The following is a 5,938-nucleotide window of genomic DNA, read 5'->3' as shown; positions in this document are numbered from 1 at the left end:
TGTGAATGCACTTTACATGGTGTACCAAAATGGTGCTTTTATCTGAAGTGAATACATTTTTTACACCAAGTGTTTATAGTGTGCCGAGGATGGGTTGAACACAAGACCTTTATAAATGTACATGTGTGCTGATGCACACACATAATGGTTATCTGCCATTTTGTCAGGTCAACACTAAACATATTTTACATGCACATGTGCAGCGACCATTTTGCCAGGTCGAAAATGAATGGACTTGAATATATACACATTGTATGTTGTTTTTGCTACTGTAATGCACTGTACATGGTGTGCCTTACCTGAAGTGAACAATATTGTCCACTTCAAGTGTTATAGATAGTTCATTATGCTTTTATATTATAGCATGAATGTGAATGCACTTTACATGGTGTACCAAAATGGTGCTTTTATCTGAAGTGAATACATTTTTTACACCAAGTGTTTATAGTGTGCCGAGGATGGGTTGAACACAAGACCTTTATAAATGTACATGTGTGCTGATGCACACACATAATGGTTATCTGCCATTTTGTCAGGTCAACACTAAACATATTTTACATGCACATGTGCAGCGACCATTTTGCCAGGTCGAAAATGAATGGACTTGAATATATACACATTGTATGTTGTTTTTGCTACTGTAATGCACTGTACATGGTGTGCCTTACCTGAAGTGAACACATATTGTCCACTTCAAGTGTTATAGATAGTTCATTATGCTTTTATATTATAGCATGAATGTGAATGCACTTTACATGGCGTACCCAATGGTGAATAAATATTGTACACTTCAAGTGTCAAGTGTGTATATACAGAACATTATTATGCAATGTGTTTTTTACAACATGTGTGTCGAGTATCTGTTGAACACATGGTGCACTTGCTAATGCAATCACTACTTATCTGAAGTAAAGACATTTCTTCCACTCCATCAAGTGTCAAGTGTGTATTATATACTTATAATGCAATGATTTTTATAACTTGTGTGTCTTAGATTATAATATACAGAATACAATGCAATGCAAAAATGAGATAAGATATTCCTTTATTGATCCCCTTGGGGAAAATTCAGGCATCATAGCAGCATTACATGTCAGAATACCTGTGGACGACTACACCATGATATGCAGGTAAATTCATCACGAACAGCTGTGAAGACATATTAGTATGCTGAGATATACAGTAATTGTGTGAAATTGAAGCAATATATATATATATACATTATTATAAAAATTCATATGGCATGCAACGTAATCTATATAAAAAATATCCCTATATGCATTGCATTTCATGAATGCTAAAACACCAAGTGGTCACCACTTTAGTCACCACTTGGTGTTTTAGCATTCATGAAATGCAATGCATATAGGGATATTTTTATACTTTACTTGATGACAACGCTTCACATTCGATAAATGGGGGGGGGGGGGGTAGATCATGATTGCATTTATTCCAAGTGCATAATGTCACACATTGTACACTTTTAGTAAACTTTAGTGTACAATGTGTGACATTATGCACTTGGAATAAATGCAATCATGATCTACCCCCCCCCCCCCCATTTATCGAATGTGAAGCGTATGCAGTTTTGCTAAATTGCTGCGTTTTCTATACATATTTTTGATTTACCTTGAAAATGTCTATATGTAATATTAGTATGCCGAGAGATGTATACGGTAATTGTGTGGAATTGAAGCATACAGCTATACATTATTATAAAAATGCATATAGGCATACAACGTGATCGATACAAATATCTCTATATAATATATGCATTGCATTTCATGAATGATAAACACCACTAAGTGTTGTGTGTACAGTGCATGACATTATTGCACTTGGACAATGTGTTTCAGACGAGGAAATATGATTTCGCGCTGCTGCAGCAAAACGCTCATATCTCGACTTTGAGGAAACGCGCCTCGAATTGGGCCAATATTTACCTTTTTTGGCGTGGAATTGTGAACGAACGACGGCATGGATCAACAAACGGCTTTTGGCGTATTGTACATCAACTAGCATATTGTCAAATGAGCCCAACCATTTCCACATAGCTAAAATATATAATATAGAAATCTATCCGCGGAAATCATGTGTTTTCGCTAAATCAGCCTCTTAAAGGTGTCATGCAGTGCTATTCCTAGCACTATTTGGGCAACTTTACACACTTCCTGTGAGTCTATGTAACACATGTGTAATTTTTATTCCAAAAATAATCATTGTTTTATATTTCTAATCTTGTACTCAAAACCAGCATTTTTCAGCCTCATGAAATCAGGCTATTATTTGGCTTGGCTCCACCCACACTTTGAGTGACAGCCACCCACCAAATAGCTCCGCCCATCTCCCCGTCATTCCATCCAGGTAGAGGTCTGAGGTCTTAGGTTTCAGGTTTTTATTTCGACACGCAAAAACATATACCGATTTTACTAACTAATACAACATGGCTGTACATTATGTTTGGGATCCAGAGAGCGACCCACAGTTTGATCCCGAAGAAGAAGAAGAAGGCGATTTGCTACAGCGAGGCTTACATTACATCGTTTCCGATTGGTAAGTTGATTAATTGCACTATTAGTTACTTACTGTTATATAATAGTTGTGTACTTCTGTCGCGCGCGGCCCGTCGAAAACACACACTCACTAACGTTAGATTGTACTGACACTAACCCCCAAACAACAGCGATCGAGGCTTACGTTACATCGTTTCCGATTGGTAAGTTGATTAATTGCACTATTAGTTACTTACTGTTATATAATAGTTGTGTACTTCTGTCGCGCGTGGCCCGTCGAAAACACACACTCACTAACGTTAGATTGTACTGACACTAACCCCCAAACAACAGCGATCGAGGCTTACGTTACATCGTTTCCGATTGGTAAGTTGATTAATTGCACTATTAGTTACTTACTGTTATATAATAGTTGTGTACTTCTGTCGCGCGTGGCCCGTCGAAAACACACACTCACTAACGTTAGATTGTACTGACACTAACCCCCAAACAACAGCGATCGAGGCTTACGTTACATCGTTTCCGATTGGTAAGTTGATTAATTGCACTATTAGTTACTTACTGTTATATAATAGTTGTGTACTTCTGTCGCGCGTGGCCCGTCGAAAACACACACTCACTAACGTTAGATTGTACTGACACTAACCCCCAAACAACAGCGATCGAGGCTTACGTTACATCGTTTCCGATTGGTAAGTTGATTAATTGCACTATTAGTTACTTACTGTTATATAATAGTTGTGTACTTCTGTCGCGCGTGGCCCGTCGAAAACACACACTCACTAACGTTAGATTGTACTGACACTAACCCCCAAACAACAGCGATCGAGGCTTACGTTACATCGTTTCCGATTGGTAAGTTGATTAATTGCACTATTAGTTACTTACTGTTATATAATAGTTGTGTACTTCTGTCGCGCGCGGCCCGTCGAAAACACACACTCTGTCCCGATGAGAGTCTCTGCTCGGAGACTGTTGCTTCTGTGAACAGTGTGACTGAAAGATAAAGATGATTGACTGTTGCTTCTGTGAACAGTGTGACTGAAAGATAAAGATGACTGACTGTTGCTTCTGTGAACAGTGTGACTGAAAGATAAAGATGATTGACTGTTGCTTCTGTGAACAGTGTGACTGAAAGATAAAGATGACTGACTGTTGCTTCTGTGAACAGTGTGACTGAAAGATAAAGATGATTGACTGTTGCTTCTGTGAACAGTGTGACTGAAAGATAAAGATGATTGACTGTTGCTTCTGTGAACAGTGTGACTGAAAGATAAAGATGACTGACTGTTGCTTCTGTGAACAGTGTGACTGAAAGATAAAGATGATTGACTGTTGCTTCTGTGAACAGTGTGACTGATTGTACTGACTGACACTAACTGTACTTGACGATTGAAATTGGGGGACCCTGATGTAAACAAGACGAAAGTCTTTCTCTGGCCTCCATTGATTGATAATTTCATTCACCCTCAAATCTACTAGGTGCACGTGCGGAAATTGTGAACGGATGCCAACAGAGACTGAGAATGTATGCTGCATGGAAGTTCCACAGGTAAAGTAGTAACACAAACTTGCATCTTGGTAGCACTGAAAACCATGCATATGGCTAACGATTTAATTTTCTATATATATAGGTCAGACGTCGAATTAACCAGGAACCAACTGGACTACTGTGCATGGTTGATCATCCGGGATTGGATCCAGTGTGCTTCAACCCCTATACCATCCAAATGGCAACTAATATTTACAAGGCAGATTTTGGCCGGATACCAGAAAGCGGAATCAATAAGTAAATAATATTTATTACAGATTTATATATTTTTTTACAGGTGTTTCTCCATCTTGCATCTCTCAGACTATACTAATCTTTCTTGCAAACACAATCTAATCCTTATTGCACATCACATATAATCAATGCTTGCTACTGTCCAATGACATGACATGACAAATGGTTATTTCCCAGCTTTTTTTTTTATTTTATTTGTGCATAAATATAATACTTGATTTTCTTCAGCCGTTTCAGATATATCGCGTACAGATGCTTTGTCGCGTGGTGCTTCGGCTACTTAGGCCGCAGAGTGAGGGTAGTAATCCCATCCTGTGTCGTGGTTCGAATCCGCACAGAATTTCCGGATGTTGATGGTGTCTATACTGGCTTCAGACCGGTACAGGATTGAATCGTGACACATAGCCGGCTACCGCTTCTTCCATGGAAGGCCTGTCGAACTGTGCGCACAAAGGTTCTGGGATGGCAATCGCCTCTACCACCTGGATATATTGTTGGGGGTCACGAACGACGGAGTCAAACAGGAGCGCCATCAGCTGGTTGACATAGTCTGTAAATGAGAAATTGTTATTTGTTTTGTCATGTTAAAAAGGTTATTATTTATTCAATTTATTGTATTCCACTGTAAGTGGAAATATTTTTCTATTTATATAGGTCATGTGTGTGCAATAATAAATGTTGATATTTTTACTTACTGAATGTCGCTGGGATTTTCCTTGGTTTTATTGTGTGTCCACCTTTTTTGGCCTTTGGAAAACTCATCTTGTACGCCGGCTCTCCAGAAGCGTTTATGGCTTGCTGGCGATTTGAGTTTTCATTGAAATGCATGGCAGCTAGGTATAGTCTGAAAGGAAAATTTCAATAAGCACAAGCAATATATTTGTAGTTGATCTGAGGTTATCTAATGCAACATAATGAGTTATTTGACAAATCAGGAGTCCATAATTAGTCATTTGTACACAATATAAAATACCTGCAAAGCATTCCTATGTACGAAAAAACCACGTTTTTTGGGGCAAAACGTAAAATCACACTGTGATAGGACTCCAATGAAGACGTTTGATGGTGTGGACTCAATTTGGCGACATCTTTGATGATCCTTGTGTTTAGCAAAACCTTCTCGAGCTGGTGGGCCGGTTTTGAGTCTAAAGTAAAAAAGAAATTGCATTCAGATATTTCATTAGAGTATATTACAGTAGATTAGAATTATTCAAGCAAGTATACATTTGAAAATCACACCAATCTAGAATGAGGACATAAATAAATATTTTGAGTATATATTCATGATGAAAGACAGACAGACATACCAGGTTTAACCCACTTGCTACTATCTCTTGATACACGGTCAGCATGAAGACAACGCGGATAGAGTGGTTCTTCGTCGTGTTCATGTACATTCATCATGTGATTGAGACATGACTTCCACCTAGCAACCCTCTCATCGGCAGACTTCGACGTGGCAGCTGTCCAGTAGAGGTGGTTTGAAATGTGCAGGCGCCACTTTTTTATGACCTTGCAGTCTTTCGCCTGTGCAATTTTGTCAAGCTTCTTAGACAGACCTTGAATTACATAACATAACATAACATTACATAACAGTCGTATGACATACATGACATACAGATAGACAGTACTGCTACAT

General features: G+C 38.6%; 1 long non-coding RNA gene across 1 annotated transcript; it reads right to left on the bottom strand.

Annotated features, from left to right (window-relative positions):
* Window positions 1-4,494: 4,494 nt before the first annotated feature.
* Window positions 4,495-5,392, bottom strand: LOC311233926. The gene is made up of 3 exons (XR_014620046.1): window positions 5,273-5,392; window positions 4,995-5,143; window positions 4,495-4,849 (listed from the first exon to the last, which is right to left on the bottom strand). It is a non-coding gene; the product is annotated as an uncharacterized lncRNA (long non-coding RNA).
* Between the last annotated feature and the right edge of the window lie 546 nt (window positions 5,393-5,938).

This window comes from Notolepis coatsorum (genome assembly GCF_963971535.1).
Source record: "Notolepis coatsorum genome assembly, chromosome: 9".
Taxonomy (NCBI): domain Eukaryota; kingdom Metazoa; phylum Chordata; class Actinopteri; order Aulopiformes; family Paralepididae; genus Notolepis; species Notolepis coatsorum.
The sequence above is the reverse complement of the archived record's forward strand: the minus strand, read 5'-3'. Positions and strand labels throughout refer to the sequence as shown.